Source organism: Rhea americana, unplaced genomic scaffold (genome assembly GCF_003343005.1).
Source record: "Rhea americana isolate MKP2758 unplaced genomic scaffold, rheAme1 scaffold_58, whole genome shotgun sequence".
Lineage (NCBI taxonomy): Eukaryota > Metazoa > Chordata > Aves > Rheiformes > Rheidae > Rhea > Rhea americana.
Window position 1 is genome coordinate 2,654,608 of NW_028186734.1, and position 21,893 is coordinate 2,676,500.

The 21,893-nt window shown below is 39.9% G+C and overlaps 1 pseudogene across 1 annotated transcript in view; it reads left to right on the forward strand.

The window, feature by feature from the left end:
- Positions 1-13,687: 13,687 nt before the first annotated feature.
- Positions 13,688-21,893, forward strand: part of LOC146587603 (small ribosomal subunit protein RACK1 pseudogene) — an 88,087-nt pseudogene continuing 79,881 nt past the window's right edge. The window contains exons 1-2 of the transcript XR_014897612.1: positions 13,688-13,761; positions 20,576-20,625. The product of XR_014897612.1 is annotated as a small ribosomal subunit protein RACK1 pseudogene (transcript). The remainder of the gene's footprint in view (positions 13,762-20,575; positions 20,626-21,893) is intronic.

Here is a 21,893-nt window from a genome sequence, read left to right on the forward strand (position 1 = left end):
CCCCGGTTCACGCTCCCCCAAAGCACGATGTTTATACCCTTTCCGAGCTCTTGTGTTGCTAATAAAAACCTCGTGTTGGGTTTTTATTAAACTGGGGGTGCTGTAGCAACCAAAATTGTCTAAACGTGTTAAGCTCTGTGGTGTGCCCGTTCAGAAAACCTTTCTTTACTCAAACAGCATATATTAGCCCATCATTCGTAAGAAGAATCATTCACTGGGCAGAGAGAGAGCATTGGGAGTTCAAATTCACTCAGGCATTAAAATTAATTCCAGTTCAGGCACCTTGACTAGATTAGCCAGCTGAACAAGGTTGTTTGCAACAAGTCCCATTACTATCTAGAYCACTGGGCAGGACCATCTGTCCTCATCAGCTCCTCTTCTTTTGAAGAGATCCGTTTGGGCCCTCACACAGACATAGTCCCATGAAGTTTTAGAGGCAGAGCCTGTCTCGTCTCTGTACTGTGCTTGAACAGTGTGTGGTAGGCCCTGGTCTGGATCCTGAGACCATCAGATGCTAACCGCTAGCTGCTCACACAGTGCGACTCCTTGTCCTGCTGCGGGCCACAGTCATCTTCAGCAGTAGCTTGGTGTGGTAGCTTGACACACTTCTGCATCAGTCATTCAGAGATAATCATATATGGGACCATGCTGTTGGCTGCAGCAGGGAAGTGTTGTGTTTAAAAAGAGCAACCAACTCTTTTGCATTCRTGTTAAACCTCAGGAAAGTGCCATGATCTGGGCTATAGCATGAACAGAGGCTTCAAGTGCTGCATCAGGACCGCATACTGCAAGAGGAGTGCACAGTGGAGACACGGGAGCCCCTTAAGCCAGCTCAGCGTCTGTGCCAGCAAGTGAAGTCTTGAGAGCCACCAGGGCTGGACTCAGCAAAACTGAATAAACTGGGGAGGCTGGGCCAGTGCCAGAGGAAAGGAGAGGCGAGCAGAGCAGGGTAGAGGGAGAGGAAGAGGGAGAGGGAGAGRGAGAAGACTTGAGTGGAGAGTCAAGAGGTCACGCACTACCACCAAGTAGATGGGAGACTTGGGAGCGATGACTACTGCTGCTGAGCAAGATGGGTCGCAACTCTGCCTATGTGCTCCAGAACCTCCCTTGGCCACAGCAGCTACTCCGGCTTTCTAGGTCTCCCCCAAGCAAAGTAGGCTGCAGATCTGTACCTATTCTTCTGCTCTAGGCAGTAGCCTACAGAAGCTGTACCTAGATCTAGTCATCTGCTCAAACCTGCCTAAATAGGCATATTTCATCTGCCAATCTTACAGTCAGTCTCATCCAAACACTATGCTCACTCAGCCTCTGAGCCTAACAGGAAAAATGAGCTTTAAAAACAGTAAAACAATTATGCTTCCAGTCTACATTTTAGTAATGGTTTCATTGGAAACATACACTAAAGCTTTCTGCCCACAGCCCCCAAGAGAAATGCATCCAATTACAGATGCTTAGGAACACTTTACTAGTGATATGTAGTAATGGGAAAATCTGAGATTACTACCATCACTTTATGTGCCTTGTTTCACCTGAAAAAATAGCATCCTCCGAAMACCTCCAGAGCTATTTTGGAGAGGAGTCTACAAAATATCCCTGTCTACAAAATTATGCTCCAAGCAAAGGTTAAATAATTGCTGTGCCACTGTTTACATTTGAGATAGCATGACATTCAGGCTTCATCGTTTGTGCCAGCAGAACTCATCTGGAGTTTCTCCAGCCTGAGGCAAGCAAGAATACAACTCAGTCCCTAAAAAGTAATAATGAAGGCTCTCCCTCCCTCCCTYCTCACCCAGTCAAGGAACTCTAGAAGTTGGCCCTCTTTCAGAAGTGATGAGCAACAGGGAAGAGCTGTATGTTGTCCCACAAAGGAAAAGTCATTAGATAAAGAAAGACTGAGGTCATGCCTGACTGGAGAATGACTGCATGCTGCAAAAATTATCAGGCTGATTTAAACAAGATGAGCATGAAACAACAGTACRTTTTCATACACAAAACACTGAGCTTCCTTCACTTGGTGAAGGAAGATAAAGTGGGTATTGCTTCCTAATTTGCCATGAGGGCACCTTTCTAACCTGCAAACTGAAGGTGCAATTRCATGAACAAACATGACATGGGACACTATTAGAACAGAGTCATTACGTACTTTTACATACATACTTTTTCTTACCTCTTGGATATGGTAGCTAATGAGTYAGGATGAGTCTGTAATTCAGGACTCTATTCTTAAAAAAATACCAATTTATTCAAGAAATCTTCAAGAAAGTCTYTCTTCTGTTTTCTGATATACCAACTCCTCTTACTGTGTAAGTCAACTGTGTTATAAATATTATGAAATATGACTTCAATAATATTTGCTGCCATTACTTTAAAAAGTTATATGAGACTTCTTCCTCAACAAGGCACAGCACATTTTTGAATTTGTTTCATTTAAAATSAATCATATTACTGAAAAATAAAATCCTACAGGAACATTTATTGCTCCTTACCGAAACCAGAGCTGCGTGGGGACTTAAACACAATTCCAAAGAGTGAAGTTTCATGTGTGGTTGTGTGATGTCTCAGTAAAGCTGTAACAGCGGAGRAAAATTTGTGGTAAAAGGTATTGAGCTGAATAGAAATGAATGAATTTGGGCAGAGGTTTAGAGTTGACTTCAATGCCTGCAATATTCACACTGGGCCTATGATATCAGCTAATTCAACAATAACCAGAATGACAAAAATTTGACTTTACCAAAAGAATTTGCAACTCAGGTGCACACAGAACATGCAGCTCAAGCTCTTTTCATGCATTTTTTCTGAGGGTGTAACTAGCTATATTTCAGAGTGTATTAAGGTTAATTTTGCTCTCAAGGAGACAGCCATGCTCATACTGTAAATATTTTCTGTGATACATCCTCTCATCTCTAGAACTCATGGAAATCCCAAGGCAGATGATTCTTACAGTACATGGAAAATATCCTTCCACCCCTCCCTCCGAAGAGAATGTGTAATCTTCTGCAAATGCATTGAGAAAGGYTTCGATGCCTGGAGGTCAGCAGCATGGGGTCCCTGGAAAACAGAAATCCCAGACATGAATCTGTAAATCCTTTTAAACATTCCAGTGATTTTTTTTTGTTTTGTTTTGGAGTTTTTGTTTCTTTCATAAGCAGTTTGACTCTATTTTCAGCATCAGCCTTCAACTGCTCTATAACACTTAGTAACAGAATAGTGATGAGAAAATGATTAGGGCTGTGTGCAAGGATCTACCAAARAGAAAAAATTGCAGGACAGGCAAAATAAATAGAAAAAATGTTATGAGCATATTTATCTTGGAATTCTGGAAAAGAAATGTGTCTTTAATAATATGGRGCATGGAGTGGCTACCTGCAAGTTACTTTTCTTAAGTAACAGYGCTTTCTGTAGATTTCAGCAATATGGATTTTTTTGAATTCTGGGTTGCTGTTCTTCAGATTCAYCATCTCAAAAAATTGCCAAGATAACCTGAGGACCATGGTTTTTAGAAAGGGGTTTAGACTCATTTTACCCTCCATCAAAAAAATTTCTTTTAGAAATTTGTCTGTGGCCCAGAACGTCTTTCAGGTACTTCTCACCTGGCCATCAGAAGTGAGAAGCCAGCCTACAACTGCGCATAGTCTGGCTTTACCTTTGACACAATATTAACTCCACCCATGAGTCACAGCAGGTCAAGTGTCTTCTAGAAAGAGAAATTGATATTAGAGAGCAAAGAAAGATTTCAAAAGAAGCTGTAGGAAACTCCAAGCTAACAGAGAAAGGCATAGATTGAGGTTTATGCTGTTCAGATTCATGCTGTTATGAAATCCCAGTAAAAGCACTCTGCAGGGATAGGGAAATTTGATTACTGTTTTGTARAGACACGATACAGACCTGTCCCATTCATCTGGCCTAGTGATATGTCACTACATRTTCATTTAAACATTAATATTAATTTTAACATTTCTAATTAAAGTCTATGACTGATGTCCTTCATCTTCCTCCCTCTCAGATCAGATCATAACCTCTTTTTGCAATATCTTTTAAATATCATTTACCAYGGCAAGATTCAGGTTTCAGTTTTTAAAGTCTTATGTGTATTCAGCTTTCTAAAATCAGCCAGATACATATTTAGCTGTTAATGTTTAATGAAAATTAATGACCAAACAAAAAGTAAATGACAGATAYTAATAACATTTCTAATTTGTAAACATGCTGACTTAAAAAAAAGTCCAAGGCCAAATCAGAAGTAAAGAAATAAAYGAAGAAGAGGAGCAGAAAAGGGAGATTTTGGTTCCTCTTTTACTGGAGACCCACCTTTGAGGGCTGTAACAGTTATGCAGCTACCAAGACTTTGTCAATTCCACAAAAACTGTATGTAGCAGAGATCCACTCTAGCGGCTTTGGCATGTGCAGACAAATAGCTYGTGTGAGCCTGACGAACGCCACGTCGTCACATAGCTTAAGTRCCATATTTACCTGCATAGGCATGATGGTATCCCTGTACAGGCTTCAYGGAGTGGCCTCCAGGAAGCTCCAGTGCATGGGTGGGCAGTCTGGCAACTCCATCCTTTCTTCCTTTGTGTCATTCCCTCTTTGAGAAAAACACATGCTAAGTTTTGTTATTCAAACAGAAAGAACAAATTAGTGTTTTATAAACAGCCCAAACATGGCCCAGGTGTGGCATGCATTAAGTGTTTATATTAAAAACGATGCTCTTATTGTCATAGTTATGATTTTGGTGGAAGAACAGGATAAACAAATACCAGGCCCCCAGGTAGAGCTATATGAGCACACTAGTAYGTTCTGCTCAAGGCATGAACCCTAAGACAGCAGAGATCARTATCTCCTATTCTGCATCAAGAAGAGTAATTTGTTTGAGTGTTGAGGAGTTGTAAACCATAAGTATTTCACACTAGTGTAACATCATATCTACTTTCTGTTTAATTTATCTGTTTACTAATGATGAGGAGAAATAGCGATTAAGGTCTACGCTGCTTCCATGGGAAAGATTGACACTCTCCGATATTACTATACAATGCGAGAAGACTGAATGACATATCCGCTGTTACTGTGAATTTCCTAGTGAAGCAAGTCCGGACTCTTTGCAGAGARAAGACATCAGAGGGTAGGAGGAGAATTATAAGAAAATACCTTAATGCTCAGCAAGATCTTTCAGTGAAAAGCCCAATGCTGGCTGGCTCATGCGGAAAGACGGAAGAAGTCAAAGAACTCAGGAAAGAAGAGCAGAGAAGACCAGCATTTCTTGACGGATGGTCTAGGGGTGGGCAGGTAGAGGAGGAATGGGGAAGAGATTTCTTTTTGCTTTGCATCTGCTTATCTTTGATTTAGTGAAATTTATGCCAAGCAACTTAGTGGAGAACACGGATTGTGCTCTGGTTCTTTCCACAGCTCCTATTGCTCTCACCTACACATAAAGTAGGACAAACTAAGTTGGTTTGCCCAAAGTTACATCTACTACCTGTTCACAGACCCTTCAGAAAACCAGCAGACAAGTAGCTGAAACGTACTTAAATACCAAATCAAAAACTGTATGTATCATTTGCTGTTACTGGAAAGAGTGAGTTTCTTCCAAACGTGCTTGTTATAAAAATGAGAATTGTCGTATTTGGGTAYGGCCACGCTGGTTGCTCAGGTTTATTCTCTCACCTCTGAAGGTAATGTAACATTTCAGAATAAATAGGAGACCTGAGGTGCTTAGCTGTTGTGCAGTCCTTACCTCCAGTGAAGGGCACCTTCCGGTTTCACGGCCTGTGGTGTCCTCAGTTCTCCTGCCTCTGACTGAACGTGTCAGATTTCAGCTTTCAAGATTTTTTAAAGAGATGGACTGGAAAGGAGAGAAGGGGAATGGCTCATGCCTTTTCTGTTCTTGGGAAAAAGATGCCAAGAATTTTCTAAACACTTACATTGTTTCTGGTAGAAAACAGTATGATTCTGAAGCTTTACTTTAATTCTTTGTTTGTCAGCTTATCCAGTCTCTCGCTGAAGTTCCCAGTGTTTTAACTACGCAAGAAAGTTACATGAGTTTAACCACAACAGGTGCAAGTTTCTGTGCAAAGGTTTTAATTTCAGTTTAGGCTCAGGAGGTGTTGGTTTATTTCAAGGAACTGATTATAACTGCAATAAATCCACTTAAAGTTAAAATGAGAATTTCTTTCTTAAAACAAGAGGCAGATGAAGATAAGATCTAAGACTGTAACTTACAACATCTTTCTTGCTTTCTTGGAAAAAACCCTCCAGCCTAATAATTATATTTCAATCAAAAGAGGGACCACTAGCTTCAGGGAGGCATTCTGTATGTTTCCCCTGATTCTTATCTACTTCACATTCAAAATCAAGCTTAAATTTAACTTCTGTCCAACTTGCACACTGTAAAGAAGATATGGCATTCTTAAAGAAATGTTGTGTTTAAAGAATGAGCTAACCAAACACAAAAACATCAGGAATATTTTAAATAAAATCTCATTAGATAAAGATCAATTCTTCATGCCTCTTCACATTCACATTGTGTTTTTAGAAGAGATTTTTATAGGCTAAGTCATTTTTTCTCATTCAGCCATTTGGATACTTGGCAAATTTCTTCTCTAGTTTCTCCCTGGTTCCCAGTTCATACCATCCTGTAGCAGATACTGCTCAGTATTTGTCCTGTAAACTCTCATTAAAGTTATAGCAGCTGTCAGATACAAAAATCAAAACAAAAAAGGACAAGAACAAAACCAGAAAGCTCTCTATTCATCTATGTTCTCCAGTGCTGTGTTTTCGTTGCGTGATGATGGTATGCGGCTGTCCTTAATCTACAACTCATGAAGTATGACTACAGCTTCTGCTGAACAAAGCAGACTGACAGCTGCGGGCCTCCCGTGCCTGCGGCCAGCGATATCACTCCCGAAAAGTGTAAGATTACGGGGGGAACAAGTCCTTTCAGTGGACTTTCGCTCCTCCGGCGATGCACCCTTTCCCTTTGCTCCCACTGCTCCACGTCCCCAAATGGCGCTTTCTTAAGCGATGATGCTGGCAACCCCCTACAAATACAGCACGAGACTGCAATACTTTTATGTGCAAACTACTGATACTAAATAAGCAAGACTTCCTGTGTAACAGTGAGGCTATCGTAGTTCAGTCTCTAGAGGGGARCAGGTAGCTTCTCGCCAAAGCAGTGAGTTTACAGTCACATCAGTCTCCGGCTGYAGATGATGTACTGCCTGCTTCTCAACGCACCTGGAAGCACCAACATTGCACTGTGCCAAATCRTACTATGTTTTAACATAATGTCAAATGCCATGGGAAGTATCTGATGATTCTTTGCAGTGACTTGCCATTCGCTGTTTATCACTGGAGAGTTTCAAAGGATGTGGCAATTTAAAAAAAGGAAAAGATTAAAAAAAAAGGAAAAAGATGCAATAAACATAAGCTGCACAAGAGCAGAGCTGGGAAAAAGACACGTAAAGGTGCTGGAAGCAGGAAGGTGTGGAAAGAGGAGGTGGTAGGCACAGCAGGGTAAGAATGGGTAGGATCTTCCTTTGATCACGTGCTCAAATCCTTCGAAATGTTGTTATTCATACACTTGCCTTATGGCATCAAACTTTCTGTCTAACATGACTTTTTGTTAGTTTGGGTTGAAAGGAAAGTGCTTGTTCTTCCTCAGGCCTCCAGTATGTTGGGGAGAGGGTGGCCGTAAATGCTCCAGCATTGGATCCTCAGTACCTCCTCCCGGGATGTGCAGTTGCAAAGACAAATACATCAAAAAATATTAAACTGGAAAAAGCAGTTTGTATCCTATTTTGATTGCCAGTGCTTACCAGAAGTTGTGCTCATTCAAAATTATTCTGGAGAATAACTGTGTGTCTAACTGTTGGTTAATCAGACTGCATAAACCCATTTGTACTGGACTGCTCAGTGCTGCAGTTAAACATGCTGGTGATAACAGCGCTCTGTTTTGGTCAGTTAAGAAATCTAAGTGAACTAAGGGCAACATCTTTAGAGTAGGTAAGCACTTCACTCCCATCAAGTTTGATGGGAATTAAAAGCCTACATCTCTCTGACAACTGGAGATTAAGCACCAGACATTCGTTTCAATCAAACCTCTTTCAGATAACACCACTGGCTCCGCTCCTTTTCTCTGTGGACACTGCGTGCCTCGCTCTGTTGCCTTCTCTTGAAGATCTCAGGCAAGAAGTGGTAACTTAATTAAACAACATTGAGTATACTTTTCCTCAGCTGTGCTAGGTTAAAATAATGGCATGATTTGGTCTCCAAAGTACATAGGAAATTGTACAAGGGTATTTTTCATATACAGTGGTTTTACTGAGTCTTTCTTTCCAGTACTGGGAGAGGTAGGAAGGTAGGTTTAAACACATGCCTCTTAAAAAGCAATATGCCATATTAGTAGATTATAGTCATAATTAGTAGAAAATGAGGAAACCCTAGGTACATTTAAACTGTCTCATATCTAACCACCGAAGATTTCCATTCTGTATCTTCAAAACCCTCAGCTGAGTAAACATTTATTAATATTGATGGGTCAGTGAATATTGATAATAGGTCTCTGGTACCACAGAGATTTCCGTCCCATCCGTAAATTATGCATGATGACACAAGTGCTTCAAGTCCAGCTCAAGTTTGAATTTCCTTTTCCCCCCGGAGACCAAAACCGCTCCGTGACGCTATTTCCTGCCATTCTTCCAGACCCCTCTTAGGCCTGAGCACCCTTCCTGCTGCCGTCTGCACTGATGCGCAGTGCTCTTCAGCCACCGGCTTTTGCCCTCTTTATTTTGTCTTCTGCTGTTAAAAGGAAATATCCGTTGCAAAAAAAGAGAGTATCTTTTATGTTGTTTTCGAAGAGCAGTGGCTACAGGAATGATGGAAAAGAACTTAAAGGTGATGAATGTCGCTGGCATGCTTGCTGTGCGATGGTCTGAAAACCAGTGGATCAAATAACTAATATTTTCAGTAAACAACCAGACTACATGTAGTAGTGGTGAAACGAACTCATGATTTTAGAATTTACTTCAGAGAACAGATATGAAGCATTTATGTACAGCAGCATATGTCCAAGAATGAACTCAGTCGTGGACTCAGTTCAGTGCATCTGGCATTATTTACCACATTCGCTTTTACTTTTAGGAATGCAGAATTTCAGGCCTGTGAAGTGTTTTATTTAAAGTATTTTTATGACAGTTAAAATTTAAACCAAGCTTTAGGATGAATTCTGTCAGGGAATGTTAATTCTCTGCCTGTTGCTGTTAAGTTTTCCATTTATTCCCTGTATTAATTTACAGAACAATATGGGAGGGTCATTACTGATCTAGAATGAGAAATAATTGAGGAGGGAACCCTGTTATTTTATRTGTACTTTGCAGTGGTGCCAGATGATCTTAACAAAATCAGAGCCCCATCATCTTCAGTGTTGTACAGTCACAAGCTTTGTGCCAAGGCCTGCTCTCTAGAGAAAGTTTTACCACCTCAATTATAGTGTTAAAGTCAGAAAAAAAAATCAGCAGATAAAGATATGGTTAATGTACATAAACTAGGATAGCCTATTCCAGTTTGGGCAGTGGTTAAACTGTGCCAGCTGAAACACCCAGTATTTCAGTATAAAAATGTACGTTGCAGGGAAGCAGGGGAGAAAGACCAAAGGCTTTGGTCTTTTTTCCCTTTCCTTTTTTTGTAGCTCTTTCTGAAATAAATTAAAAGCTTGCATTTGTCATTACCATTTTAAAAGCTATCCTTTCTCTCCTTTCAAATTTGACTGAAGAGATAGAAGACCATCTCTGCTGTAAGATGTTGCACTACTTCATGTGTATCTATGCCTTTGGTTTAGAACAGTTTAGAACAGTTTTGCAGTGTTACTGACAATAAGTCCCTTGAAGGCAGATACTCAATTTATCACTCACATCAACTCATTCCTATTGTTTCTCTGAAATCTGTCATTAAGATATAGTAATAGAGAAAGATTAATAACATCACAGATGTTATAGCTCTAAAGATATTTTTGAACTGCTTCATCCGCTGGTGGAAAATAAATTGTTTCAAGTTCATTAGGATGTTTCCTAATCAGAGGTCAAGGAAATTGCTGCAAATAATTACAACGGAATTCCACTGCAAATAGTTACCTGCAGAAGATTAGCACCAGTACTTCTCTTTCATGTAAAAAGCACAACTGTATCTCACACATATCAAGTATGCCAAATGTYTAGGAATATTAATTATAGATAGCTGAAGATGTTTAGATTTGTTTTCAGTAACTTTGAAGAGCCACTTCACTGACTTCATCCCAAGATAGCCAAAACATCCCGCCCCACGCATAAGTTGTTCTTTTTGCTCTGAAAAAGTGGTAATGATCCTGAGACACTTATTCTTAGAGAGGGCTGATCAGATCAAGGGACTCTACAGATATAACAGTGAAACCTTAATGTGCTAAATGTAGGAATCATTGTTACAGATTATAGCATATATTTTGTTACATCAATCTTCTCTTAAAAAAAAAAAAGAGGCAGAAAAAATAACCTTTACAACTACTGTGCTTCATTTGTCTTTACATTACTTTAGTATTGCAGAGTCTCATGCACTTTACTACTTCATTAAAGCTCCAGTTCCTGGAATTCCAGCATTATTTGAGCACTTCAGATTGTTTTGCAAGACAGTTAGTTCTGGCATTCATTTGCAGAGAGTGACTCAAAAACCTTACTCAGAACCATTCTACAGACCCAGAAAAAAAAAGGCAAGTACAAATAATTATATACTTTTAAAATCTCATTATTTTTAACCCAATCTCCTGATTTTTAAGTTGCTGAAGCTTTGCAGTAACCTAGTGTCTTTATCTAACTGCTGCTGACTTTCAGCAGTCCTTTGGAGTTGCTGTACCGGAGCTGGCAACGGTGCTTCCTTAAAGCACCATTTGCTATGAGGGTTACTAAAAGGAAACACAGATGTTAATTAACTTATTTAAGCCATTATGGAATCAGAGTTCTTTCCTCTGCTATCCCATGATTCAGCCTTCATGTACAGTTACGTTATTACATTTTTCCTTGTGTGTAAGCTTTCTCAGGTAATCCATCATTTATCTGGGTCAAGTTATTGGTSTGTAACTTACGGAATAGGGGCTCACTGTAACTTATAGTGAAAGACACTTTTCCCTCTTTTTTTCCCCTATATTCAGTCCATTGTAACTGGGTATTTGTCTTTTGGCTCCTCTACTAGATCTACAGACAACACATCATGTCTGAGTCACTTCTCGGTGACTTGCAAAACTTTTCTGAGACAAGTAACTGTTTAGTCTTTGTAATCGCTTCCAGGCTTTAGCGATTCTAAGTGTCAGGAGCTCAGCTTAAAATTCAAGCTTCGATCCTTTGCGTGGATCCTTTTGTTTTTCAGATAGTTAAGAAAAGAAAAGACCTGTAGCCAAACATTGCAACATAGGTTGGACACAAATCCAGGGGTGGAAACTAAACAATCCTCTTCTGCAGACTGTCTCCAGGGTCTGGTCCTGTTTTGCAATTGGCGAAAGCTGGTTATAAAAATGTTACTCTGACAGCAAAACTTATCTTGAGCCTTTTGGAGGCTAGGGGCCTCTACGCGTTCCCTGCAGCCCGTGAAAGCAAACAAAAGCAGTACGTGCAAAGCCGTGGTGTTCGTGTGCAGTTGGTGCTGTAGTTGAGATTGTTGAAAACGCACAATTTATCTATGTGTGGAGAATAATCATTTGGTGTTCTAGACCACTAGCAGACTGGACTGGTGGGTATTGAGACAAGCAGCCAGTCATTGTGAAAACAGGCAAAATACCTGCACAGACCACATTTTATTTGCTTTTCCTATTTGCCAGCGCATTTGATGCTGCAATACAGGGAATCAGTTTGTACAGAGTACATTTTGGCAATCACAACATTGCCTGGTAGATCCTGGGAGCCATTTCAGATGGGGAACCTGAATTCTGGCCTCCACACCAGTAATTTAAGATATTACTAGCATGTGACATGGCACCATGGACTTGCTGCTGAAGAAAATAAAGGCTTTTGCAATATTAAAAATAAATGAACCACAGCTTCTATCTCCGGCCAAGACATTTATGTGGTAGAGGACGAGGCTGTCCTCCAGCTGCTTTCTAGCAACTATTGGAGCTTTGGTTCTAACATTTTAAATGAAGAAAAAGAGAGAAAGAACACTAGGTGTGAAAAGCTTAAGTTTGAGTGCAGGCTACTAAATGACAGTTAAATYAACTAAAACAGCCAGGTTTTCCAGCTAAAATAGTCATGAAAAACAGATCAAATCTACTTGTCATAACTAATAGGTTCAAAAACAGGTACCAAAAAAGGATCTCCTTACTAGGAGCTTGGTGCTAATAATGCCAAGGTTGCGGGTTCAGTCCCCATATGGGCTACTCGTTTGCAGGYTGGACTAGATGATCTCCAGAGGTCCCTTCCAACCTTACCAATTCTGTGATTCTGTGTTCTTAGGAAAGAAATCCAGTGGGTTGATATTCAAAAGTACAGAAAAACCAGAACTCCCACAGGAGCCCATGGCATAATTACCTACAGAAATGAATCCTATCTATACATTTTTAATTTCCATCCTGAGGAATTTATACTAGCAGACTTAACCTCAAGTTTGAGGAAGAAAAGTAAGTAAAATGAAGTCCAGTGCTTCATCTTCAAATGTATCTGACCCTTTGGCAGACATAATCTTAACTTYTTCTTCCTGATAAAAACCTAAAATATAACCAAACTTATTTAATTTTAAAGATTCTAGTTTTCCTTTTTTCTTCTGTGTGGTTAATTTACATTTACTGCGCAGAAAGGCCACTCTCAATCTCTACCAAATATATATACATGCAGAGAAACCAGGAGTAGAAAACAGGCTTTTTAAAAAAGGTCTGCTGGCAGAAAAAATTATGCAGATGGAAAGTTCTAGATATTGGATTCAGAGATGGCATTATTCATTTTTCACCTAAGTGAATGCTAACTAGACTTGACTGCTTCTGTWTCTCTCTCTGTGTCGTTGCTTAGTCAAAGTGTTCCAAGAGCAATAATGGGCACTGCTTAAAACCTGAGGAATGTTCTTACAAATTTCCTTCTTCCACAGGAATCAGAAGTGCTGGTGTAAGGAGTGAGGAGATATACTCAGTCAGCATGCATGCAAGAGATGGCAAGTAGGCTCCAAAGACAGGCCAGACTTTAAAAGTTACTGCTTTGATTTTGGAATTCACGAATACTCTGAAAGCTGAGAACAAAAGAACAAACTAACAAATAATAAACTTGCTGATTTCAAAATTTTAACTGTTTTGTAAATGTTTTGCAAAAGATTATTGTARTGCAGAACACTGAACTGCTTTTAGCTTTGCCAGCTCAAGAGAAAGAGCCCAGACTTCTTTCCAGTTCTTATTCCCCAGGAAGATGGCATATTTTTCACTACTATTTTTTCATATGCAATCACTGCACATAGAGGAATGTTTTCAACAAAGGAAAGGCTCACATTTCAAGTAGGACTGTGGAAAATGTTCCATATAGTCAGCCCCTTGACCCACGATGTGGATGTGTGAGCAAGTCTTGGAAATTCTCTGGAACAGTCAGTCTTGGCAACAAAGCTAACCAGAAAACTCTTTGACCTCAAATTCCCCTATTACTATAATGTTATCATATAGTTGACACAGGGTGACTTTTATTTTCTTACACACAGGAAACTTCCAGAGAGAAACTAGAGAACTCTTACTCACAAGAAATCCAGTCTGAAGTGATAAGATGGACACCAAAACAAGTAAGTCACAAATATCTTTGTTTTGTAGCTATGTTGGTTTTCTTATCTGTTAAGAGCAAGAGGATCTAAAATATGAAACGTTTCTGGCAGACCACATAAAAATTTGTTTTTGTTCTTGAGAAGATCTGTCTGATAAAGCAAAAAGGGGAAAAAAAGGGTGAAAATATATCACTTGATTCAATGTAATGAAGTATGAACGAGCTTTGAATTTCCTTACCAGCATCCCTAGTGTAAAAGCTGGAATATAAACAAATACAAATAAACCATGTTAATTCTAGATAATGCTATTTGCCAAAATTRTAACAAAAGCATTCATGTTCTGCTCTTTCTCCAGAACTGGCAGAGACCCCTTCAGACCCCCCAAAGAATGCAAAAGAGTTCAAAAGTCCATGTGTTATTTGCACTTCAACACATTCGGTCAAAATAATATTTCCAATCCTTCTTTACAGCAGAAGTAATGTATATTACTATTCTGAGATAAAAGAAAGCAGAGCACTACTTTAGRAAAAAATCTAACACATGAATATTTTAAATGTATTTATAGAGTTAAAGAGTTAGGGCATCAATATTTAAGGAGTAACTCTTCTCCAGAGTATATGACACTTTGTATGTTCAACATACAAAGAATATTTGCACATATCCATGGTTATTTCCCTTTCTCCAAGCCCATTKAACTTTTTCTAGAAATTACTGCTTACACTTTCAAAATATTGCTATTAACTTGAAAAATGACTCCAGCTCGTGTGGCCTAGAACACGTGTTCCCACACCAGGATTCACAAAGGCCAATTGTACATCCAGAGGTCAGGTGCCTCTGGCTCTGAGAGTTACCAAAAAAATCCAGAAGGAATATGTGAATTAAGGAAAAAAAAAAAAAAAAAGATAATGCTTTCTTTCTCAAAATAAAACCTGCTTGTTATGCCACCAGACTTTGTTTAAAATTGATTCTGTCACTATGACCTTCCAGTTACTCAGGAAAGTTATTACAAGTGGGAAGAAAAGTAGCCCATGAAAGGTCTTTGGGTCATGTTTTTTAGCATTGAATAAGTTTCAAATCCACTGCATAGAAGTTTTACAACTTGTAATGGCCAGAATCCTAAATTTGTGTCTATCTGTGGGTGTGGAAACAGAACTGGGCTGTCAGAGTCCCTCTGAGGAGGTAGTTTAGGGCCTTTTTATGAATGCCCTGATATCTCTCTGCTGCAGTAATTCTGTCTGACCTTGACAAATATGCCTATTTCTCCATTCAGTTTTCACTTTACTTCTCAGTCTTAGCTGGGATTTTACTTTCAGTAATTCCAGCAATTTCAGTTTCTCTGCTTGTTTCCTCCATGAGGTCAGCATCTAATTCTGGTAAATTCCTATCACAGAGTTGAGCCTCTTGGGAAAGAGTCCCCARGGAAGTCACTTTTCAGGAGCATCCATGGCTGGTTCATCTGTAACTCCAAGCTACTTCGGTCTTGGAAGCACTCATAGGCTCAAACAAACACTGGCCTTCAAGGAGCAAACAATCTGTCAGGTCTTCCTCTGGGAGATGCAAAGCTTCAGACTCAATTTTCAGTGCTGTAGATGTCAGAATCCTCTTGGCCCCTCTGACAGGCAAAGTTTGGTACAGATTAAGGGCATCATAAATTTACTCTCATGTGTGATTGATAAGGGAGAAAAGTAAAAATCTTCTTGGCTCAGTGTAGTGTCAGGCAAGTATAGCCCTCTCCCAATACTCCTCCTCTTGGACTTACAGCATTTGCAGAGTAAGAGTGCAAGAATAGATAAATCTCGTACTGGTCAGACCCTCTGACACTGACTCCTAGACTAGCTCAAGTTCTGTAGATAGATAAAATCTCCACTCAGAATCCAGTTGGATTCTCAGTCTTGGCTTGACCACCCACTTTTAGATGGACTTTTTTTTTTTCCTTCTTTCAAGCTGTGCATGACAATAAACTGCCTCTGGCATCTGTCAGCTCCCCACTTGGAATGCAATTACAAACTTCAAAATGGTGGTTAAAATGCCAATGAAGGACATGACTAGTTGCAAGCTTGGACAAGCCCATGTAACAAAACACTTCTATTACCACTACTTACTAGTTGATCTAACCTACTCCCATTTTTCCATGCTGCTACAGAGTTTTACTCAGCCAGCCTTGCTATATGCCTTCAGGTCAGTTGATCAGATAAGAAAGTTGCTATAGCTAAAGGCAGCTCTCCAGAGTTAGTTTATCTGTCAAACTTACCAGCTGCAACAGAAGCAGGCTGTATTTCAACAGGTGAGGGTTCTCACCTGTTCACTAGTCTTTAGTACACTTCAACTTAGCAACTGTGCTTTAATTTTCAGTCACTAAGCAAGCTTGGGTGAGTATTGCTCAAACTGCTCTCATGACTACTTCTGCCAAAAGTCCCTAACATTACAAGGACTTCTAACCACCCCTCGCCACTCTTCACAGGGCATCCRTTGTGTTGCAATGGCCCCAGGTCTCTTCCAAAGAAAAGCAGCTCTTGAGCAACTTTCGCAATTTTTTTTCCCAATGCTTGTCCCCATTGTTTCTGAAGAATGCCTTTGGCTGCCTTCCTCAGGCTGTCCTCTTGCACAACCAGCTCTTCCAGCTTGAGCAGAGCTGAATCTACGATCGAGATCTTCCAACAGAGAGTATACCAATTTAGATTGTTAAACCACGCATACACACAGACACGGATTCTAAAAGATCCTTGGAGTTAAAAAGCCAGGTTCTTGAAAGCAAGACAAAGCTGGGGWGTGCCAGTCCACCTGAGCTCACCTTGACTTTATATCTATTATGAGGCAATCTTTAATAATCTCCTGATTTTTGGTACTGCTGTTCCATTTCTCTAACAGATTTTGGATCCAATCATGAAAACACAACAAAGGCAGGAGCCATGTGTAATTTATATAATTTATGTAATTTGAAATGTTTGTTTTTACTAGCCCCCTTCAACTATTTACCACAGAAAGTTAAGTTTTAGAGTTTTTTGGACTCATTTCCATTAGACAAAGCAACAAATTTTAATTCATGAAAATCAGTTAGCTAGTTTTTTATTTGATATATTTCTAAATAGGTTCTTATGAAAAATGCTGAATGTAAGGTTCCCCACAGCTAGTTAATGAGCTCACTATTCTTCCAAATTCCTAAGTAAATTGGGGGGGCGGGGGAGTCATTTGCCTGTTATAGAAATAGTGGTTGAATGCAACAGTTTGTGTTATGATATGGTTTATTTGGCCTGACAGATTTATAAGATGAGTAATAGAGTGGATGATAGGAAGTGTCATCCTTGAAGTATTTAGCATGTAACATTGTCTTTCTAAAAAAGTTAATACTACATATTTTGGGCAAAAATTAGTGGACTATATTATTAAATGAACAAAGAAAAAGATGAATGGTATGAATCATAATCTGCTCTTGTGTAAGACTGGAAAAAATACTTTGGCACAGTAAAATATTTGAAACTGGATAAAAGAAGGAAGAAGCTCTAGTCTTTATGGCCCAATTCTGTTGCACATTACATGAGTACTTAATTTTGTGCATGCAAACAGGACTTAAAGATTGTACTCATAAACAGTTAATTGCTGGCATGTTGTAAAATAACTATACAAAAATTAATGAGTAGGGATTTCTTTGGAGCCCCCATAAACAGTCCTATAAAAACCTGAGAAAATTGTAAGAACACAAATACTAAACACACAGTAAAAATTTTGGAATGAAAATTTTGGCCAGTTGAAGGTGCTCAGCATGCTAAAATTAGGCCATTTGCTATGTTGTTTAATTGCCACTATCATCTGAAAATATGATCTAGATCAGTTTAAAATAAAATTATATACAGTTGCTGTGTGCGCACACATGTATATGTAATATCCGCTTGCCAAAGCTGAGATGACTCTGTTCCTTGGAACCATTTCATTGCAGGGAAGACCGGCAAGATGGGCAGAAAGAGTGTGTTAATGCAGCTAAAGTGTATCTAGTCAACAGGGTAGCTCTGCTGTAATTCTATATATTTCCATAGTTACATTGGGTATGGAAGAGCCTGTTTATGGAAGCAAAACAGTAGAGGAACTGTTCATAGAAATATGTCTTTCTCTTTATGTGTATACATACATTTTATATATATATATATATATATATATATAAAAAATATATATATTATGAAACAGAAGTGATCACAATTACTGTAGACCTTGGAGATGATCTGGTGTGACAAGAATGTCAAATCACTGGATACACCCTTTTTAGGGACAGGCAGAAAGGGAGGCGATAGTTACTTTATACTGAAATATACCATTACTGCTACCATAAGTAAAATGCATTTGCAGTTCCTAGAGTTCCATGCTAGAGTTTTAAAGGGAAAGTACTAAAACTAATTTGGGTTTCTTTTATTTTGGACTGCATCTTGACAGGTGAAGACAAACTAACCGAAAAAATGTTTGGTGGCAATTGCCTCAGTGAAAATGATTATACTTGCTGTGTGCTACTGAAGTGAAATCTTAYTCAGCTTTGTTTCCTAAATATGAAAACAATTAAGAGCAGAATTTATTGGTAAAAAATGTTCATGCATGAAGGCAAATGACAGTTCTTAGTAATGTTTTACTGCATATTCTTAAAAAACCCTCAGCTTCAACAGAATTTTATAATCATAAAAGACTTCTGATTGAGAAGCCCTATTCTCCTGACTAGGAAAAAGAGATTAAAAAACCACCAACTTTAAAAACAGTGCTGACTCCTTTGCTGCTATTTTATGGGGGAAAAAAAGGAAGTAAAGTACATCTGAAGAGCTAGAAAATACAGGTAACTGTGATAAGGAAGGATGAAGATATCAGTAAAAAAGGAATGTTAGGATTAACAACAAAAAGAAGGAAAGTCTGAAACAAATCAAGACCTAGAATTGTATAATAATTGTCTGAACAATTACTATTAATTTTTAATGAATCTTCAAAGATAAAAGCAGTGTTACAGAATTACAATGGAGCCTAGGCCATGGTAGTGATTGAAGAGCTGGAATGCTACAGCAACATGGTTTGGGAAGGAAGGGCCAACATCACASGGTTGCATGGGGTATCCCCATCCAGCCCATACGGGCAGTTTCTCTCTACGTCTGCCTCATGCTTGCAGGAGGAGAAAGAGAAGAAAACAATGAAGGGCACCCTAGAAGGCACAGTCTGCCTTGGGAGTCAAGTTGTGGTCCTTTAGTGGGGAGAAAGTAAAAGTAGCCTTGCCATAGACATTTCCTCCTCTGCTGAAGGAGGCTGGGAAGAAGGTGAGTAGAGCCAGTGACACAAGCTCTAGCATAGAACTCGTTAGGTTTATTTTTGATGCACTTTTGTCAGAACTACCCTGTCCTACAAGAAAATCCAGGAGAGAACTTGCAAGCTTATATTAGGGAGGTGCAGCTCGGTCTCTCCTTTTTGAAATGAGAATGCTCCAATTCCCCTCTTCACTGATGAGCCTTGCAAACAACTTGATGATCTTGGGTGTTGGGTGGGAGTTGGGGGGGGAGAAATGAAGGGCAAGAAAATCTGGTAGTTGGAGCTAGGATAAGATATCAAGGTTTTTGGTGGGGAAGGAAGCATTCTCCACCCCCTGAGCAGAAAAACGCTGCTGCTGCTGAGGGCACGGGACTACCCAGCACAGCAGTGGGCCTCTTACCCAGCCTGGTAAGAACAGCTTCCTAACGGGGTATGGCGATGGGCCTCTGCACCTCTCAACAGACATGCCCACACAGGGAGCACAGCAGCAAGAAAGCATCTCCAGGAGTCTGTAGGAGAGAAAGACAGTGACATCTGGAAGATGCACTCCTACTTCCATCATCCTTCCCTTGGTAGCAGAGCTCCCCCTCAACACTGTATTTCCCTCCTGTGAGCAGAGGCAAGGAAACCTGTCCCAYTCCATCTACCTGTGCCCAAAGGGCCTCTGTGAAGTGAGCCCCATCCAGCCAAAGTCCCTTGGCTCCAGGCCTGGCTACTTCTGTCTTCCCAAGCTAGAAGAAGCTCCAAGCTGGGTAGGACTGAAAGGACCCCAGACTAGCCCTGCTCTAAGGCTGGTATGTGCATAGGGTGGGGTTGGCTGCCTGCCCCACATCACTGCTCAGCCCTGTGCTGTGTGGCAGGCAGCAATCCTTCCCCACTGGGAGCTGTTTCCAGCCTGAAGCAGAAACCCGCTCCTCCTTCCCACAATCAGCTGACCAGAGGCTCAGGAAGGACCACATCCTCTCTGCTGTTGCTTCCTGCCCACGAAAGGACGCACGCTCACTGAGGTAGGGAAAGTTGCAGATACCAATCTACAGGCCCGTAGATCCGCAGCTGGAGCACGTTGGCAGCATGGTGCTTATGCCCATCTCTGCCCTGCTCCCTGGTGCTTGCTCTCAAGGAGCGCTGACCATGTGACTACAGCTGTCAGGTGCCCAAAGGTCAGGCCGCTGGGCTGGAGAGGAGCAACTACGGCAATGCAAATGAAATAATATAAGGTAGCAGCTCCAGAGAACATAAGGCAGTAAAACAGATTGCGAAACTTTCTTTGAAGCAGGGAGATCTTCAAAGAGCACAACATACGTTCACTGATTTTGACACCCTAGATCAGTCTGTTAAAGAATGGGTAAAGAAAAAATCGACACATACCTTCACAGCATAAATGTTTTGACAGAACCAGATCAGCTGCCTTAAACAGCTATGCAAAGCAGTAACTGGCATTGTAACAAATACTTCAATCATTCTACTGAAAAATCCTGAAAAATCCTTGCTGAAATTCCCTGCAGTCCTTTATACTTACTGGAAAACTTCAGTAAACCATCCTTAAATTCCTGTTTGCTTCTTCCAGGTGGGACATGCATCATATGATACTAATAGAGCATCTACTGACATCTGAAGGTAAGAAATGCATTTCTAAAGGAAACATTTCTGCTAGAATAGGTATTTAATAAGATTTAAGATCATGCAGAGGTTGGAGGTTGAGGTTAGGCAGAAGTCAGATTGAAAATAAATTCATTTAAAAGAACTACTAGTTCTTTCCGAAGTTACTGAGTACCTTTGTGCGGCAGGACAATTTTTGACAGGGCAAACTCCATTATCATTGCCTGGTTCAAGTTCCAATGTCCAAATCTAGAGCTGAAATACAGGAAAACTGACTGAGGCAGTTCTAGTGTAATCTTTGGCCTATTATACATAGCAGATCAAACACGCACCATGGTCCCTCTGAACATGACAGAAGAAGCGCAATAGCTTGCTCAAGTGCCTGTTCCATATACGTACCAAAGCAATGCTTCAAGATAAAGAAAAAAAAGAGCAGTGACTAATTTCCTTTTGAAATCTGGATATTCCCCTCCTCTCATGCATTACCACTTATTATTAAMGCACTACAAAATTTTATGTTGCTAGTAATAGGTCTACTAAAACAAATGGTCAACATACAAATACTGCGGAATAGTATGAAAATCCAAAACTTGCTGCTACATCTTTTGACTTTATGTACAAATTTGTAAAATAAATCCTTGCTAATTTGATATAAAAGCACAAAAGAAATCAGAGCCGAAACTGGTGTGCTTCAATGTATGTACTTCAGCATGTAGGATGACTACAGAGGAAGGGAATATACTGTGTTTGGGCCAGGCATAGCCCACCACTTCACCTCAGACTGCAGCTGTTTGTGTGTGCATGCATGTACATACCTGGGCTATTTGTGGTTTACCAAAAGATGCTGAAAAACTTCCTCGGTCCTCAGCAAGGAAAGACTCCTACTCCAGGCTGATATATACATAGGGGAAAATAGTCTTCCATTCCTCAGCCAGCTGTTTAATATGAAAAAGTTGGTTTTCTAACAAGACTGAAGTAGCACTGTTAAACTGACAGCAGGATGCAATCCTGTCTAAGATCAAAGTCCCTTTTCAGAAAGGCTATATGAAAAGGCATATAAAGAACCAAGTTTGTATAAATTGGTAGATTTGATACTGTCTTGTCACTCCAAAGCAAGAATTCTTTGAGGCTTGTGTGAACCAACAGGCCTTCATCCTTGATCTTCTTCTCCTATGCTACTTATTTACATTTATATAGTATCAAGTAGTATTTTTATACTGTTCCAAGTTTAGCTTTCTACCCATGACCTATCTTTATCATACAGTCTCCTATATAAAGTCCATTTC